Source organism: Heptranchias perlo, chromosome 4 (assembly GCF_035084215.1).
Source record: "Heptranchias perlo isolate sHepPer1 chromosome 4, sHepPer1.hap1, whole genome shotgun sequence".
NCBI lineage: Eukaryota > Metazoa > Chordata > Chondrichthyes > Hexanchiformes > Hexanchidae > Heptranchias > Heptranchias perlo.
The window spans coordinates 40,471,226-40,491,706 of NC_090328.1; the positions used below are offsets into that span (position 1 = coordinate 40,471,226).

Below are 20,481 nucleotides of genomic sequence, written 5' to 3' on the forward strand. Positions count from 1 at the left end.
AGGCTCCATTTTATCAAGGAGGCAGTGACAGACTTTTGATGTTTACTTGAATCTGACCTCTACCACGTAGGGATATCATTACAAGGTCACCACAGTCCAGAACTTTTATGCCCAGGCCCATTCCAAGCTCCCACAAGGGACATGAACAATGTCAGTTAATCCACAGTACACAGATGCTTCAAGCAGGTCACTGATATGTTGTTTCCTAGGATAAACAACTTCATAATTTTCCCCCTGGATGAGAGGATGCTGAAAAATTTTCACGTTGCAGGTTCCCCAAATTTCAGGACATTATTGGTGACACCCATGTGACTAAAAGGGTTCCTGCACACAATCCCATGGGCTTCACGAACCACAATTGGTTCCATTCCTGCAATGTGTAGGCGATCAGAGACCAACCACATAAAATCATATAGCTCAATGTCTGCTTCCCAAGCAGCGGTGATGCTGTCTTCATTTTAAGACAATCTTCTCCGTCTGGGGTATTTGAAAGAGAAGGCAGACTTGAAGGGTGGCTGGAAAGTGAAGGCAGAATACAAGGATGGCATCTAGGAGACCAAGGCAACCCTCTTCAGCCCATTAAGACAGCCATGAACAGCAGCACAACAAAGATAAAACAAGGTCCACACAGCCACCAGGATAATAGAGTAAATGAAGGAGGAGCAAACCTACCCGCAAACAATGGCAGAGCAAGACCATAGTACCATTGAAGATTACAGTGCAGAAGGAGGTTATTCACCCCATCGTGTCTGTGCTAAGGCAATCCAAAACTAATCCCACACTTACAAAAGCCCTGTATCTTCCTCTGCTTCAAATATTTATCTAATTTTCCCTTAAAAGATGTATTGTCTCTGCCTTAACCAGTTCCTGAGGCAAAGCATTCCATGCTCCAACAACACAATGCTTAAAGAAATATCTTCTTACCTTTCGCTCTTAGAGGCCTCTTGTCACTGAATCCCTAATCAGATAAATAGTATTTCCCCATTCACTTTATAAAAACTGTTTATAATTTTTAAAACTTCTATTAAATCTCAACTTAGCCTTCCCTGCTTCAGGGGAAATAGTCCAAGTATCTCAAGTCTCTTCTCCTAACTGTAGTTTTCCATCCCTGGCAACATCTTGGTGAATCTATACTATATACTCTCAAAGGCTTTAATGTCCTTTATAAAATTAGATGTTCAAAACTATACACAATACTCTAACATGTACTCTAACCAATGTTTTGTAGAAATTAATCATTACTTCTTTTCTCTTGTGTTCTTTGCCTCTTTTTATGAAGCCCAACATTTTATTAGCCTTTATTATAGTTTTATCTACCTACACTTGCACTTTCATGGAATTATGTATTTGAATCTCTGCATCTCTTTGTTCATCCACCCCCTTCAGTGTCTTTCCATTGAGTGTATATTTCCGTCCCTTGCTTTTCTCTCAAAATGTATTATCTCACACTTATTCACATTAAATGCATCTGCTTCCTGTTAGCCCACTCTGCTAATCTATCGATAATTTCCTGCATTTTTTTTACAGTCCTCCTCACTGTGTGCCAAACCTATAACTTTTGAGGTAACAGCAAATTTTGAGATTTTGTTCCTTATGCCCAAATCTAAATCATCTATATGTATGATAACAAAAGTGGACCCAGCTCTGACCACTCTAGTACACTACTTCCAACCCTTTTCCAGTCTGATCAACACCCATTTATTCTAACTTTTTGTATCCTTCCTGTCAAATTAGGCAATTTTGTGGCAAAAACAGCAGGAAAATGGGCAGTGAGGCCTACCTCTGTCTCACCATCCCAAATGGGATTTCCCTTCCTTTGTCTCACCGAGACTGCCACTGCCTCTCCTTCCCCGCCCGCCATGTGCAAATGTTGGCAGGGATGTGAGTTCCGGTTATCATTGGAATTTCCTTCTTTCCACCTGTGTTACTGCTGCTTCTTGGGGCTTTATGATGAAGGTGACGGTGGGCCCCAGAAAGTGGCGGTAACAGCTTTGAGGTGCCTAGTGGAGAAACAGGGCCTTGTAATGGTGTCCTCTCCCTTTACCTGTTGAAGGCTATGGTCTCAGCCAAAGCCTTTGGTGGGACATCTCCTGTAATCTTGGGGCGCTTCTGCCTCATTAAGTTCCCTCACTGGATCTTCTGGTGCTGCAGCGGTGTGCCTACTGCAACATTGCCAGGATTCTCCACCATTGCACCGGTGGGATCCCTCTTGATGGCAGGAATCCTGCCGATAGCCCATCGAGGAAAAAGGATCTGGTCTGGAGCAGATATGGAGGCGCTGGGGCAGATATGGAGGGGTGAATGGGCGGAAGTCCTGCCCTGCCGGAACACCAAGCTGAAGAGCAGAATCCCCCCACATCGACTGCATTCCTTTTATCTATCCAAAGCTGCACACAATACTCTAATTGAGGTCTAACCAACATTTTGTACAAATTTAGAATTACATCTTTACTCTTGTATTCTATGCACTATTATAAAACCCAAAATGCTATTGGCCTTTTTTATGACTTTATCTACCTGCACTTCTCATTCACTTCTTCAAAAAACTCATTAAATTTGTCAAACATGAGAGCCAGGGCCGCCTAAAGAAATGTCTGGATGATTTTAGCAGTGCCCAGGTGCATGCGTAAATCGAGCATGGACGGTCGCACTTCAAAATTAGTTATCGTTACACCCATTTCTCACCTGAGAAACGGGCGCAATCACGTGGAATTTAGACCCCTATGATCCAAGAATATTGGAGTTATTGAACTATCAAATCCTTAGGCATTGTCTATTTGAAACTGAAACAGTGTCACATTTAGAGGATTGGTATCACTTTCACAGATTGATGATGCACTGGACACACTTGCTGATTTCCAGTGTTCGATGTATCCAGTGGGCTGCTGGCAAGTGGTACTTGCTGAAGGACATTCATGAAAAACTGCTTTCATTACTGGAGATGGCCTTGATCGGTTACTTGTTATGCTAGTCGCACCAATGACTGGGAGCCCTCATGATCAATTGTTAAAAAGCTTTGTGACAAATATGTTTAATATATTTAGATGAAGTTGTTATTTATGGCAAGTGTAGTCAAAAACTCTGTCAGGTGTTTAGGAGGTTGTCAGTGACACTTGTATTTTTGTTTGCATATTATGTGATATAACAACAATTTTATTTAGAACGAGGACAAATGTACCATGAATCTGGCTCTGGTGTATGCTGGGCACACAAAAATATTCTGAAAAAATTGCACTAAGGTACTTAAGAGCAAGTCGCAGATTCCTCGGTGTGCAGTGCACCCAGGAGCCGCTGGCAGCCTACCTCCTGATGCTGCCCCAACAGACATACTGCTCCATGTGTCTCTGAACCTCCATCCAACTCTTGGATGTTCCTGCAGCCTGTAGGAGTAATTTTCTGACTTTGCGTTTCAGGGCAGCTTCATCCGCTGACAGATGTGTTGGCAATTTGGGCGCACGCTATGTGCGATTGCCCGACCATTTCCGAAATGTGCTACCAATTGGAGAAGCCCCCTAGCAAAAGCACAAAGTTAGAAAATTATTCATTGTATATTCATGACTCATGATGCATCTGTCCCTGTTCCAATTACCTTTCTGGTTCCACCACCTGATATACAAAAAAAATACAGGTAAGCAACTGCCTAAACACAAGAACTTTTTGACCACACTGCCACTGGGGAGAAATTCAACTCATGGCCACCCGTTTTGCGCTTGAAAAACAAGTACCCAGCAGTTGAACATCGGTGTCCACCTTGGCCTGAGCAATGATGTCAAAGGCCCACCTGATGCCATATTTAGCCGGGCCTGTAACTGGACAAGCAGCCCACCTGCCTGAAACAAGCATAAGGCTGCTTAAATGTGCAAAACACAGGTCAAAAACAAAGATGCAGATCACTTTGTCAGCAGTGTTCCAACCGGGGATGCCCAGTCGAAGCACCAGTCTGCTCCTTCTCCCACCCCTTGAAACTCCACACATCCATCCCACATGAGGAAGGGATTATACCCAAAACATCAACTTCTGTTCTGTCCGCAGATGCTCTCAGATCTTCTGAGTATTTCCAGCATTTTCTGTTTTTGTTTCAGATTTCTACCTTCTGCATTTTTTTTTGTTCAATGAAGTCATCATATCTGCTTTCTGGATAATGGCTATTGATGTGCCTAATGATGTTTCTGTGGTCAGATACTGCCTTAGCATTAATTGAATGTAAACCTTTGCTGTTCATGTAGGTCATAGCATTGATGGAAGGAGTCCTGGTGTCCATCTGAGTGCCATCTGTAATGCCTTGCATTCAAGAGAACCCTGCCACTTGGTAATAGCTCCAATTGATGCCTCCTTTCCACAGGGAAAATGATGAAATTGTTGCTGCTTGCATTTGTCACTTGTTTGATAAATTTGTGCACTGCAGACTGCCTGATGAGGTAGGTATCTTCTGCTGTGGCTTGGAAATATCCAGTAGCATGAAAGCTTCATTCTGTGATAACCTTCACTTCTGCAGAAAGAGCCATCCCTGTTCCAGAGGTTGTCTGCAAGTCATCTCATAGTTGATGGTCCAACTCTGTGGCATCCTGATTCATGAAGTGGAGACAGTGAAGACAGGTCTCCTCTAAACATATCCATGTATGGGGGTGATGCCAGAGGACTGAAAAATTACAAATGTTACACCCTTGTTCAAAAATGGACGTAAGAATAAACCCGGCAACTACAGGCCAGTCAGTTTAACCTCGGTGGTGGGGAAGCTTTTAGAAACTATAATCCGGGACAAAATCAATAGTCACTTGGACAAATGTGGATTAATAAAGGAAAGCCAGCACGGATTTGTTAAAGGCAAATGGTGTTTAACTAACTTGATTTGAGTTTTTTGATGAGGTAACAGAGAGGGTTGATGAGGGCAGTGCGGTTGACGTTGTGTATATGGACTTCCAAAAGGCATTTGATAAAGTGCCACATAATAGGCTTGTCAGCAAAGTTGAAGCCCATAGAATAAAAGGGGCAGTGGCAGCATGGATATAAAATTGGCTAAGTGGCAGGAAACAGAGAGTAGTGGTGAACGGTTGTTTTACAGACTGGAGGAAGGTATACAGTGGGTTCCCCAAAGGCCAGTACTAGGACCACTGCTTTTCTTGATATATATTAATGACTTGGACTTGGGTGTACAGGGCACAATTTCAAAATTTGCAGATGACACAAAACTTGGAAGTGTAGCAAACAGTGAGGAGGATAGTAATAGACTTCAAGTGGACATAGACAGACATGGGCGGAGACATGGCAGATGAAATTTAATGCAGAGAAGTGCGAAGTGATACATTTTGACAGAAAGAATGAGGATAGGCAATATAAACTAAATGGTACAATTCTAAAGGGGGTGCAGGAACAGGAAGACCTTGGGGTATATGTGCACAAATCTTTGAAGGTGGCAGGACAGGTTGAGAAAGCGGTTGAAAAAGCATACGGGATCCTGGGCTTTTTAAATAGAGGCATAGAGTACAAAAGCAAGGAAATTAAGTTGAACCTTTATGAAACACTGATTGGGTCACAGCTGGAGTATTGCGTCCAATCTGGGCACTGCACTTTAGGAAGGATGTGATGGCCTTAGAGAGGGTGCAGAAAAGATTTACTAGAATGGTTCCAGGGATGAGCGACTTCAGTTACATGGATAGACTGGAGAAGCAGCATGTTGCAAATCATAGACTCACCTCTGGGTGAAAAAAATTTCTCCTCAATTCCCCTCTAATCCTTCTACCAATCACTTTAATTCTATGCTCCCTGGTTATTGACCTCTCTGTTGAGGGAAATAGGTCCTTCTTATCCACTCTATCTAGGCCCCACATAATTACATACACCTCAATTAAATCTCCCCTCAGCCTCCTCTGTTCCAAAGAAAACAACCCCAGCCTATCCAATCTTTTCTCATAGCTAATATTCTCCAGCCCTGGCAATATCCTCGTAAATCTCCTCTGTACCCTCTCGAGTGCAATCACATCTTTCCTGTAATGTGGCGATCAGAACTGTACGCAGTACTCTAGCTTTGGCCTAACTAGTGTTTTGTACAGTTCTAGCATAACTTCCCTGCTCTTATTTTCTATGATGTGGAGATGCCGGTGATGGACTTATTTTCTATGCCTTGGCTAATAAAGGAAAGTATCCCGTATGCCTTCTTAACCGCTTTATCTACCTGTCCTGCTACCTTCAGGCATCTGTGGACATGCACTCCAAGGTCCCTCTGTTCCTCTACACTTCTCAGTATCGTACCATTTATTGTGTATTCCCTTGCCTTGTTTGCCCTCCCCAATTGCATTACCTCACACTTCTCCAGATTGAATTCCATTTGCCACTTTTCTGCCCACTTGACCAGTCAATTGATATCTTCCTGCAGTCTACAGCTTTCTTCCTCACTATCAACCACATGGCCAACTTTTGTATCATCTGCAACCTTTTTAATCATGCCCCCTACATTTAAGTCTAAATCATTCATATACACTTCAAAAAGCAATGGACCTAGTACTGAGCCCATGGAATCTCGCTGGTAACAGCCTTCCAGTCACAAAAACACCAGTTGACCATTACCCTTTGCTTTCTGCCACTGAGCCAATTCTGGATCCAACTTGCCACTTTCCCTTGGATCCCATGGACTTTTACTTTTCTGACCAGTCTGTCATGTGGGACCTTGTTAAAAACCTTGCTAAAATCCATGTAGACTACATCAAACTCACTACCCTCATCAACCCTCCTTGTTATCGCCTCAAAAAATTTAATCAAGTTAGTCAGACACGACAAATCCATGCTGACTGTCTTTGATTAATCCATGCCTTTCTAAATGATGACCCTCAGAATTTTTTCCAATAATTTGCCCACCACCGAGGTTAGACTGACTGGCCTGTAATTACTCGGCCTATTTCTTTCTCCGTTTTTAAACAACGGTACAGCGTTAGCAGTCTTCCAGTCCTCCGGCACCACACCTGTAGCCAGAGAGGATTGGAAAATGATGGTCAGAGCTTCCGCTATTTCCTCCCTTGTTTCTGTTAACAGCTTGGGATACATTTCATCCGGACCTGACGATTTATCTACTTTCAAGGATGTTAAACCCCTTATATTTCCTCTCTCACTATGTTTATCCCATCCAATATTTCACACTCCTCCTCCTTAACTACAATGTCTGCATCATCCCCAAATTTTGTGAAGACAGATGCAAAATATTCATTAAGAACTATACCCACGTCTTCTGCCTCCACACACAGGTTACCTTTTTGGTCTCTAATAGGCCCTACTCTTTCCTTAGTTATTCTCTTGCTCTTTATGTATTTATAAAACATCTTTGGATTTTCCTTAATTTTATTTGCCAATATTTTTTCATGCCCTCTCTTTGCTTTCCTAATTTCCTTTTTAATTTCACCCCTGCACTTTCTACAGAATCAGACATGTGATTTCCTGGCCCCCACCTGCCATGAGCAAGGACCTGCAGTGCTAGTATGACCTCACAAAATTGACCCTGACGTGTCTTTTGAAGACATCTACCAAGTCATTAATCAACTAGAAGATGCATGGAATGAAGTACACTTCCTGAGGAATCTATGTGTTGGCACTGCAATAGAGAGCTAAATATCACGACCTGAAGCTTGTATCGTTTGATATGTCACATCTAAATGACATTGGGCTGACATAGGTTATCAATTGAGATGAGTCAACTTCCTCAGACCTATCAGCAAAACAAAGGTTTACTAGAATGATACCCGGACTTCAAGGGTTAAGTTACGAGGAGAGATTACACAAATTGGGGTTGTATTCTCTAGAGTTTAGAAGGTTAAGGGGTGATCTGATCGAAATTTATAAAATGTTAAGGGGAACAGATAGGGTGGATAGAGAGAAACTATTTCCGCTGGTTGGGGATTCTAGGAGTAGGGGGCACAGTCTAAAAATTAGAGCCAGACCTTTCAGGAGTGAGATTAGAAAACATTTCTACACACAAAAGGTTGTAGCAGTTTGGAACTCTCTTCCGCAAATGGCAATTGATACTAGCTCAATTGCTAAATTTAAATGTGAGATAGATCGCTTTTTGGCAACCAAAGGTATTAAGGGATATGGGCCAAAGGCAGGTATATGGAGTTAGATCACAGATCAGCCATGATCTTATCAAATGGCGGAGCAGGCATGAGGGGCTGGATGGTCAATCCTGTTCCTATGTTCTTATGTTCCTAGATTGCCACTTGTTACTGCTAATGATAATGGCTACCCAATCAGCAATTCATCAAATGAACAGGCTGATACCAAAAAGTATATTTTCAAGTTGCTATGGTCGGTGGCACAGGAACAGAACAGGTAATGGGGAACCAGAAAATCTGGCTCAGTTCTATATAATTGAATCTGCAGTACATTAACGTCAAGAACAGGCTTTATAGATCTGCTTAAAGTGGTATGATTGAAAATGACCTATATTTTCATTTAAATATTATAATACATTTAAATAAAGCATGGAGTGATTTTCCAGCCACTTAGTATGGGAGTGCACTCCCTTTGCCCCAAAGGATTGGGCCAACTGTGGGCAGTGCAGCTCTCAGGCCTCTTACCTTTCAGCTTTAGAGTACATTTTAATACTTTTAAAATTAATTTTTATTGGCATTTTTATGAAAAAGAAATTAATCTTTGTTTTATAAATTTTGCTTTGAAATTTTTTTCATCCAACAGTAGGTAATGTATGTGTAGAACCTAATATAGCTAAACTGTTTGCTAATTCAGCAGAAAGCCAACTATAATTGAAGCATTTCTAAGACCAGCACAACAGGAAGAGCTGAGGAAAAGGGGATGTGAAAATGTACTTTTACAATACAAATTTGCATGAGAGCACAGGAAGTGGCAACACACCCAAGTGACGATTCATGTAACAATTGCCAAGTTAAATTAAAATGAGCTAATGGTTGGTTTTGAAGCACCGTGAGCACAGATTTTGATGATTGAAGTGGTACAAGATGAAAGAAAGCAGGCCAAGGAAATCAGCAGGCATCAGAGATGGACTGCCAACACTGGCAATTATGCCACCGGCCATATCTGGGAGATCCAGCACATCTACCTGACAGTGACCATAGGAAACTGTCTCCATAGGCTCCAGGTCAGCATGGATCCAATTCCAGATCTGTGCTACCTGCTGTGAGGGCACCTGCAGCCAATTTATACCATAAGGTTGGCACTGCCAAGTTGCAGTCATGGTCACCTCCTCCCTCAACTTTTTGGCCTCTACCTCCTTTCAGACTAGCATGTGCCATCTTCAGACTAGTCAATTTGCTGTCCAAACATGTATCAAACAGGTAACTGATACATAGGTTATGATGGCTAGCAATTTCATGTCCTTTCCCACTGTTTGTGTGTCTTTATGGAGTATGTGCATGCATGATAAGCAATGAAAAAGCTGTAAGGTTGTGCGAGGTGTTAGCATATACCAGCAGCAAATATCAAATAGGTTGATATGCAACACTTTACATGCATTCTTGGACCATTTACCTGGTAAATGGTACTGTTGGGTAACTTGGTAACTTCCTTGAAGGTAGGAACATAAGAACAGGAGTAGGCCATTCAGCCCCTCAAGCTTGTCCCACCATTCAATTAGGTCATGGTTGATCTTTATCTTAACTCCATCTACCCGCCTTGATTCCTAACCCTTAATACCCTTGCCGTACAAAAATCTATCAATCGCAGTTTTGAAATTTTCAATCGACCTATCATCAACACCTTTTTTTGGGAAGCGAGTTCCAGATTTCTACTAGCCTTTATGTTAAGAGGTGCTTCCTGACATCACCCTTGAACGGCCCTAGCTCTAATTTAAAGTTATGCCCCCCTATTCTGGACTTCCCCACCAGAGGAAATAGTTTAAGATGATTAATCATCTTAAATACCTCAGTTAGACCACCCCTTAATCTTCTATACTCAAGGGAATACAAAAATATAAAACGTGCATTATCTGTTCCTGGGTGTTGCAGGTACCTTCTGCCAGGCATGTTACACTATTATCTTCTGGGCAAGGTTCCCTGTAGTACCAAATAGGAAAACCTTTCTTGTCGCTACTGCTTGCAACGGGGTTATTATACTGCATCACTGCTTCACTTACCCACAGACTTTGTTTCTAGCCTCCATATTTACTTTATTTTCTCTTGAGTTTTGCCAGCCATTTCATTTGCCCCATGCAGCTTTTGTAAAGACTGAAATAATTGTTGTCCCCTGGTGTGGCTATTTAAAGGACAGATTCCCTATAGATTTTGACTACAGCCCTTTAAAGACCGATTCCTCCCCCACTCCCAAGTTTGGCAAGATTTGAGTGCCAGCCCAATTTGGATCAGGAGCTCACTTTGCATAAATAATGTGGGCCAACATCAGGCACTAGCACAATGTTGGTCCATCACAATTTTGGTAAGTGCCAATCTTGCTTGGGTCCGTTCATGCCACTTTGTTTATTGATTTATCTTCTCCTCAGCAGGGTACAGATCAGTGAAGGTGGAAAACTCACTAAATATGTTCAGAGGCAGTATGAATGATTAGACACAGTTCATGACACTTTTAATTAGTTATATGTAGATAATTAAGGGCTTCACAAGTGTAATACTGCACCTGTTGCTCATGTACGTATACAATGTAACTAAATACTTGTATTTCCCCAACCATGATTGTGTAAAGCCTATGGTACTCGGCCTAGTCTTTGTACAGACCAGCAGAGCAACAAGGAGATGTGCTGATCTTCAGAATAAAATGACTGACTATCTGACAAAATATTAATAATAATGTAATTAATCGAACTAGGTTCTATGTTGTCTTTATTATTCAAAAATATCCTGCATCTCACTAGCACTTCAAAAATGTAATTATCCAAAATGTAACCAAACCTTGACTAAATCCCATTTGTTTGAATTAAATTACCTGTACATTTAGGCTGCAAAAATTTAACTGGACCACTTTACTCTAATATATGCACATTATAATGAGAGTAGTTTAGTAAATGGCTTTATCAATGTACAATACAGTGAACTATTTTTACAATATTTTATCTTGATCATGCTAAAATAGCACCTCAAAATACACAAAAGTCCTAATATAGAATAATAATAATAGAATCATTGATATTGTGGCACAGAAGGAAGCCATTTGGCCCATCATGCCTGTTCTGATGCTACCTGTTCAAGTTGAACTATCTACTCTAATCCCATTTCAATACTCTTTCCCTACATCCTTTTATACTCTTCCATTTCAAATACTTCTTCAATTTCCAGTCTCCGGGGCTGATTTTAAAGATCCCCACTTGGCATAAATGGGGCAGGAGCAGCCTGAAAATGGCATTGAGTAACTTAACCCCTGCTTTACGCTGGCAGGTACTTTAACCGCTGCCACCTTGGATAGGATGTTGATATGGGTGACCGGAACGCCTGTCTGCTTCAGGCGGTAGGCCACTTATAATATACAAATGCCTCGTGATAATTTAAAATAAACTAAAGGACTCCCTAATGATAAACGTGCATTTCATATGAGGATGCAGCTGCTTGAGGTGAAGACGTATGTTGCTGCCATACCATACCAGCATACTGGAAAGAGGTAAATTGAAATTGCAAACTTTCATGTACACATAAATTCACCTGAAGGAAAATTTGACAGGCAGTCTTGACCCCAAATACTACTCCTTCATTGGTGAGCCAATAAACTAGTAGGAGCATTTAGCTCAGTGATGTGGGATAACCACAGAAAATGAAAACAAATGATTAAATTCAGTGTTGGCCACTTAGAATCATAGAATCATAGAAGTTTACAACATGGAAACAGGCCCTTCGGCCCAACATGTCCATGTCGCCCAGTTTATACCACTAAGCTAGTCCCAATTGCCTGCACTTGGCCCATATCCCTCTGTACCCATCTTACCCATGTAACTGTCCAAATGCTTTTTAAAAGACAAAATTGTACCCGCCTCTACTACTGCCTCTGGCAGCTCGTTCCAGACACTCACCACCCTTTGAGTGAAAAAATTGCCCCTCTGGACCCTTTTGTATCTCTCCCCTCTCACCTTAAATCTATGTCCCCTCGTTATAGACTCCCCTACCTTTGCGAAAAGATTTTGACTATCGACCTTATCTATGCCCCTCATTATTTTATAGACTTCTATAAGATCACCCCTTAACCTCCTACTCTCCAGGGAAAAAAGTCCCAGTCTATCTAACCTCTCCCTATAAGTCAAACCATCAAGTCCTGGTAGCATCCTTTCTATAATAGGGTGACCAGAACTGTACACAGTATTCCAAGTGTGGCCTTACTAATGTCTTGTACAACTTCAACAAGACATCCCAACTCCTGTATTCAATGTTCTGACCAATGAAACCAAGCATGCCGAATGCCTTCTTCACCACCCTATCCACCTGTGACTCCACTTTCAAGGAGCTATGAACCTGTACTCCTAGATCTCTTTGTTCTATAACTCTCCCCAACGCCCTACCATTAACGGAGTAGGTCCTGGTCCGATTCGATCTACCAAAATGCATCACCTCACATTTATCTAAATTAAACTCCATCTGCCATTCATCGGCCCACAGGCCCAATTTATCAAGATCCCGTTGCAATCCTAGATAACCTTCTTCACTGTCCACAATGCCACCAATCTTGGTGTCATCTGCAAACTTACTAACCATGCCTCCTAAATTCTCATCCAAATCATTAATGTAAATAACAAATAACAGCGGACCCAGCACCGATCCCTGAGGCACACCGCTGGTCACAGGCCTCCAATTTGAAAACAACCCTCTACAACCACCCTCTGTCTTAGTGAAAGAAACACTCCACTTACTACTTCATTATTGTAGGTAAGCCAGGTGGTACCTCTGCCATTAGTTATCTGAATGTGGTACATTTGTGGCTGTTGTGAGGGAGACAGAAATAGTTCTATTATTCACAACTAGTGAGTTTTTTCTCAGTTTTATTTTTCACATTCTATATGTTAACATTGCTATGGTGGAAATAATATAATTTGTTAACTATCATATAATTGTCCTGGGGGTGAATATGGTGTTGGACATGGCTGCACTTTAGGAGCCGTGATCACGGCAGGAAGCAAAACCAACCTAATATTTTTCAAGAGGATATGTGCAGTCTTATTAGTGACCCCTTTTAAGGCCAATGGCACATATTTTGAAGCATGGACGTAGAACAGATAGACTCTCAGCACATTTTCTTAAAATAGTTGTTCTTAGAGGTTGTTTACTTCCAAGGATAAAGTTACAATCCCCTCTGAAGGTATTAATTACTAATTCAGAAACTTCCAAGAAAAAACATACACCTCACAATGTGCAGCATGAGCAGAGACCTTAATTCTTTTTTTGGGATCCAACTCACCCAGTGAGGGGACCTGAATCTCCAATCATTTCACAGAAAGGAATAACCCTAATATTTCAAACAATTTATTCAATATGTACATTCAGGACCCCTAGATCAGATGACTTCAACTAAGCCTTTTTATAAACAAGTACACTAAGCATCTAACAGGGCATTCATACTTCATTTATAGCAAGGATAAGAAGTAGTTTAGCTTCATACTGTCACTGCAGTTATAGTGGAAAAGCAACGTGTATCTGGCAACAGGGCCCCAAATGACACCGGAAGAAAGCTGAAGTAGTCTGACTCCATTTTGCTTTGGATCTTGGCATCCGATTTACACTCCAAGTTTGGTGGCAACCATTTCACACTGACACGAAACTGAAGGAGTGTGAATTCAACCTCTATTGCACTGTGGGTATCAAGAAACTTCAATAAAACCTTCCTAGATTCTATGAAGGTTGTTAAAATTGTACTCATTACAAAGTAAAGGAATTATTCATTGTTTCCATCATCCTCTCCATGACATCAAACTCTCCACTGTGATGGCTCAAGCCATTCCTTGATTTGACGCCCTGCCATCAGACAGTTGATGATTGTGCCCATGCAACAAATTGTATATTCCGATAGTGATGTGACTTCTTCCAGCAATGATACTACTACTAGAAGGGAATCAGAAGAATCATAGGGTCAGAATTTGCTGGATCCTTGTACCATAGTAATGGCACATCTATGACATACGCCATTACTATGGCACAGATTTTCCAGGAAATTGTAGCATAGGTGCCTCAAGGGGAGGCAGCTGATTGGTGAGTAGGTTCAGGTGAGTATTTCTACCATTTTACTGTAAGTAAAGTAATAAGAAAGGGAAGATCTGCAGGTTTTATAGCAGATAGTGTTTTTTTTTAGTGAACCTAGGTCCCTAGTATAGTTAACATTTTCTAATTTCAACGTAATTTAAAAGGGGTAACTCAGCTAAGGCAAGTCATGGCAGCAGACCTCGCACCCGTGATATGCTCCTCCTGCAAGATGTGGGAAGTCATGGACACTACCAGTGTCCCTGCCGACCATGTGTGCGGGAAGTGTGTCCACCTGCAGCTACTGACCGATCGTATCTCGGAGCTGGAGCTGCGGGTGGACTCACTGTGGAGCATCCGCGATGCAGAGAAACTCGTGGATAGCACGTTTAGCGAGTTGGTCACACCGCAGGTAAAGGGTATACAGGCAGGAAGTGAATGGGTGACCACCAGGAAGAGTAAGAGATGCAGGCAGGTAGTGCAGGGGTCCCCTGTGTCCATCCCCCTCTCAAACAGATATGCCACTTTGGATGCTGTTGGGGGGGATGACTTATCAGGGGAAGGCAGCAGCAGCCAACTTCCTGGCACCACGGGTAGCTCTGCTGCACAGGCTGGGAGGAAAAAGAGTGGCAGAGCTATAGTGATAGGGGACTCAATTGTAAGGGGAATAGACAGGCGTTTCTGCGGCCACAACCGAGACTCCAGGATGGTGTGTTGCCTCCCTGGTGCAAGGATCAAGGATGTCTCGGAGCGGCTACAGAACATTTTGGAGGGGGAGGGCGAACAGCCAGCTGTCGTGGTGCACATAGGCACCAACGATATAGGTAAAAAAGGGGATGAGGTCCTAAAAGCAGAATATAGGGAGTTAGGAGGTAAATTAAAAAAATAGGACCTCAAAGGTAGTAATCTCAGGATTGCTGCCAGTGCCACGTGCTAGTCAGAGTAGAAATAGGAGGATATTTCAAATGAATACGTGGCTAGAGGAATGGTGCAAGGGGGAGGGATTCAAATTCCTGGGACACTGGAAACGGTTCTGGGGGAGGTGGGACCAGTACAAACCGGACGGTCTGCACCTGGGCAGGGCCGGGACCGCTGTCCTAGGAGGAGTGTTTGCTAGTGCTGTTGGGGAGGGTTTAAACTAAAGTGGCAGGGGGTTGGGAACCTGAGCAGGGAGAGAGAGGAAAGCGTAACAGGAAGGGACAGAAGGTATGGAGTAATAGGTAAAGTGTTAAAAAAGGAAAAAGCAGGAACTAAGCGTCACAAAACAGATTTGAAAGTTCTTTATCTGAATGCACGTAGCATTCGTAATAAAATGGACGAGTTAACGGCACAAATAACTACGTATGGGTATGATCTTGTGGCCATTACAGAAACATGGCTGCAGGGTGACAACGACTGGGAATTAAATATGCCAGGGTATTTAACAATCAGGAAGGACAGGCAGGAAGGAAGGGGAGGTGGGGTGGCTATGTTAATAAAGGAAGGAATCACTGTAATACAGAGAAATGATATTGGGACAAAGCATCAAGATAATGAAACAGTTTGGGTGGAGATAAGGAATAATAAGGGAAAAAAAAACATTAGTGGGCGTAGTATATAGGCCTCCTAATAGTTGCAACTCTGCTGGAAGAAGTATTAATCAGGAGATAGTCGGGGCATGTAATAAGGGAACAGCCATAATTATGGGGGATTTTAATTATCATATTAACTGGACAAATCAAATTGGGCAGAGCAGCCTTGAGGACGAGTTCATTGAGTGCATCAGGGATGGATTTCTTGAGCAGTATGTAACTGATCCTACAAGGGGGCAGGCAACCTTGGACCTGGTCCTGTGTAATGAGTCAGGATTAATTAATAATGTCCTAGTTAAGGATCCCCTTGGAACGAGCGACCACAACATGGTTGAATTCCATATCCAATTAGAGGGTGAGAAGGTTGATTCTCAAACAAGCGTACTGAGCTTGAATAAAGGAGACTATGATGGTATGAGAGCGGAATTGATTAAAGTGGACTGGGAAAATAGATTAAAGGGTAAGACGGTACATGAGCAGTGGTGTTCATTTAGGGAGTTATTTTACAACTTTCAAAATAAATATATTCCACTGAGGAAAAAAGGGTGTAAAAGAAATGACAGCCATCCGTGGCTAAGTAAAGAAATCAAGGATAGTATCCGACTAAAAACAAGGACATATAAGGTAGCCAAACTTAGTGGGAGGATAGAAGATTGGGAATTCTTCAAAAGACAGCAAAAAGTAACTAAAGGATTGATTAAGAAAGGGAAGTTAGATTATGAAAAGAAATTAGCAAAAAATATAAAAACAGATAGCAAGAGTTTCTATAGTTATATAAAAAGTAAACGGGTGGCTAAGGCAAACATAGGTCCCTTAGAGGATGAGACCGGGAAATTAATGGTGGGAAACATGGAGATGGCAAAAATGCTGAACAAATATTTTGTTTCAGTCTTTACAGTAGAGGACACTAAGAATATCCCAACACTGGACAAACAGGGGACTCTCGGGGGGGAGGAGCTAAATACGATTAAAATCACTCAAGAGATGGTACTCAGTAAAATAATGGGACTCAAGGCGGATAAATCCCCTGGACCTGATGGCTTCCATCCTAGGGTCTTGAGGGAAGTGGCAGTAGGGATTGTGGATGCTTTGGTGATAGTTTTCCAAAATTCCCTGGACTCAGGAGAGGTCCCGGCAGATTGGAAAACTGCTAATGTAACACCGTTATTTAAAAAGGGTAGTAGGCAGAAGGCTGGAAATTATAGGCCAGTTAGCTTAACATCTGTGGTGGGTAAAATTTTGGAGTCTATTATTAAGGAGACAGTAACGGAACATTTAGATAAGCATAATTTAATAGGACAAAGTCAGCATGGCTTTATGAAGGGGAAGTCATGTCTGACAAATTTGCTTGAGTTCTTCGAGGATATAACGTATAGGGTGGATAAAGGGGAACCAGTGGACGTAGTGTATTTAGACTTCCAGAAGGCATTCGACAAGGTGCCACATAAAAGATTATTAGTTAAGATAAAAAATCACGGGATTGGGGGTAATATTCTGGCATGGGTGGAGGATTGGTTATCGAACAGGAAGCAGAGAGTTGGGATAAATGGTTCATTTTCGGACTGGCAAACAGTAACCAGTGGTGTTCCACAGGGGTCGGTGCTGGGTCCCCAACTCTTTACAATCTATATTAACGATTTGGAGGAGGGGACCGAGTGCAACATATCAAAATTTGCAGATGATACAAAGATGGGAGGGAAAGTAGAGAGTGAGGAGGACATAAAAAACCTGCAAGGGGATATAGACAGGCTGGGTGAGTGGGCGGAGATTTGGCAGATGCAATATAATATTGGAAAATGTGAGGTTATGCACTTTGGCAGGAAAAATCAGAGAGCAAGTTATTTTCTTAATGGCGAGAGACTGGAAAGTACTGCAGTACAAAGGGATCTGGGGGTCCTAGTGCAAGAAAATCAAAAAGTTGGTATGCAGGTGCAGCAGGTGATCAAGAAAGCCAACGGAATGTTGGCTTTTATTGCTAGGGGGATAGAATATAAAAACAAGGAGGTATTGCTGCAGTTATATAAGGTATTGGTGAGACCGCACCTGGAATACTGCATACAGTTTTGGTCTCCATACTTAAGAAAAGACATACTTGCTCTCGAGGCAGTACAAAGAAGGTTCACTCGGTTAATCCCGGGGATGAGGGGGTGGACATATGAGGAGAGGTTGAGTAGATTGGGACTCTACTCATTGGAGTTCAGAAGAATGAGAGGCGATCTTATTGAAACATATAAGATTGTGAAGGGTCTTGATCGGGTGGATGCAGTAAGGATGTTCCCAAAGATGGGTGAAACTAGAACTAGGGGGCATAATCTTAGAATAAGGGGCTGCTCCTTCAAAACTGAGATGAGGAGAAACTTCTTCACTCAGAGGGTGGTAGGTCTGTGGAATTTGCTGCCCCAGGAAGCTGTGGAAGCTACATCATTAGATAAATTTAAAACAGAAATAGACAGTTTCCTAGAAGTAAAGGGAATTAGGGGTTATGGGGAGCGGGCAGGAAATTGGACATGAAGCTGAGTTCGGATCGGTCAATGCCCTGTGGGTGGCGGAGAGGGCCCAGGGGCTATGTGGCCGGGTCCTGCTCCGACTTCTTGTGTTCTTTAGATTTGTGGTTGGGATCAGATCAGCCATGATCTTATTGAATGGCGGAGCAGGCTCGAGGGGCCGATTGGCCTACTCCTGCTCCAATTTCTTATGTTCTTATGTTCTTAAGCCATTACTTGCGTTTCCTGGGACTCTCTGCACCATTCCGCCGTGACCTCACCGAAACAGTGAGAATTTAATGATCATGTTTAATTTGCTGCATTAATGCTGCTTTGATCACTTACACTGAACTAGAATGGACCTGGTGACCTGGCAACGGCGTGATGTGTATTGAAGGAACAGGAATGCAAACATTCATTGGAGAACTTCAACAAGCTGGAAAAGGCATTGGCTTAGTAAGTGTTAAACAACAACAACTTGCATTTATATAGCGCCTTTAATGTAGTGAAACATCCCAAGGCGCTTCGCAGGATGTAATCAGGCAAAAATTGACACCGAGCCAAAGGAGATGTTAGGACAGGTGGTCAAAGAGTTTTAAGGAGCATCATAAAGGAGGAGAGAGATGGAGAGGTGGAGAGGCTTAGGGAAGGAAATCCAAAGTTTAGGGCCTAGATGGCTGAAGGCATGGCTGCTAATGGTGGGGTGAAGGAAGTGGGGTGACCAAGAGGCTAGAGTTGTAGGAATGCAGAGTTCTCGCAGGGTTGTAGGGCTGTAGGAGATTACAGAGATAGGGAGGAGCGAGCAAGAATTTGAACATGAGGATGAGAATTTTAAAATCGAGACATTGCTGGACTGGGAGCCAATGTAGGTCAGCGAGCACAACTAATTTAATGGCAATTATATTTGGTAGACTAAACACAAATTGAGATACGTATGTGCAGATAAAAGAGCAAGTTGAATACCCTGTAGTTGAATATACTGGCCGACCCGAAGCAGAATTTTTACGCTTTGCAAATATCAAGGCCTTTCACAATAGCTTTTTAAAAGACAACTATAGTTGTTTTAGCTTAATGGTTCATTCACCCTATCTGGGAACACAGGATTTGAAATGAGTTGGTAATATGTCTCCAAGTATCTCCTGACCACTTCCTAGTCGCTCTTTCTGATAGGATTCTTGCAGTTCATGGCAGATCCTCCATCATTCAGTGCTCTTTAATCACTTATGCTTTAACATTTAACTTTGGATAAACACCCAAATAATTAACTTAACATAGCACAGTATCTTAGCTGGAGATTGCAGCACCTTCTTAGACTTTAGCCGTTAATGTTGAGAGATTAATATATTGGCCATTTCACTGCAGATAAAAGAATCCAAAACTCGTTCCAGTGGCTATGCCACTTCAGAATTACCACAGTCCTCGCTGTGGCATATTCTAATGAATTATTCAGCAAATTTTGGCGTAAATTCACCATTGGAGGATCGGGCTGCACAATGGTCTAACTTATGACATTTGTGGCCAAGTGCGCCGTTCCAGCAAATTCTGAGCCAATGACGATAACTTACATTTATATAGTACCTTTAACATAAAGCATTTCCCAAGACACTTCACAGATAAGTATATGACAAATAGACACTGAGCTAGGGAAGGAGAGATTAGGAGGGATGACCAAAACTTTGTTCAAAGTGATGTATTGTTATCAGATTTTTAAAAGAAAGAGAGTGAAGCGGAGAGGTGGAGGAGTTTAGGGAGGCAGAATTCTAGAGTAAGACTCAGGCAGCTAAAGGCTTTGCTGCCAATGGTGGGGTGAAGGGATGGGACCTGTACAAGAGGCAGAGTCAGAAGAAAGGAGTGTTCAGATGGGGACATAGGGCTGGAGGAAATTACAGGGTCTAATTACTTTTTGTGTTTCTTTCGGATCAAGAAGTTTACAGTATGAAACTGAGCACTAATAAATGATGGGGCCTAGGTCTATCAAGTGCCTTAGCTGGGCCATTAAATTTCCCTAGCTATTTGTACCATCTTAGTTGAATTGCACGACAGCCAGACATAGTCAATTGGACCTTGACCCTCAGTCTTTATCAGTCAGAATAGCCTATAAAGTCTGATGATATTCCAGAAAAGGGAACTCTGGAATGAGTTTTGGGTTCTTTTATCTGCAGTGAAATTGAATAGTTTGGCTTGAAGACGAAAGAGAAGAGTACAGCGGTTCAACGTCAATATTACAGGAAGCAGGGATCAGTTACGATATAAGATCGGGTCCCAAATAGAAACAACAGTTCTAGGAGAAAAAGCATCCAGAAG

At 42.2% G+C, this 20,481-nt stretch overlaps 1 long non-coding RNA gene across 1 annotated transcript in view; it reads left to right on the forward strand.

Annotated features, from left to right (window-relative positions):
* LOC137320476 (uncharacterized) overlaps positions 1 to 10,775 on the forward strand; it is a 34,499-nt gene extending 23,724 nt beyond the window's left edge. Inside the window, exons 2-3 of the long non-coding RNA XR_010962541.1 lie at positions 4,227 to 4,418; positions 7,408 to 10,775. This is a non-coding gene — a long non-coding RNA (uncharacterized lncRNA). The remainder of the gene's footprint in view (positions 1 to 4,226; positions 4,419 to 7,407) is intronic.
* Positions 10,776 to 20,481: the final 9,706 nt, after the last annotated feature.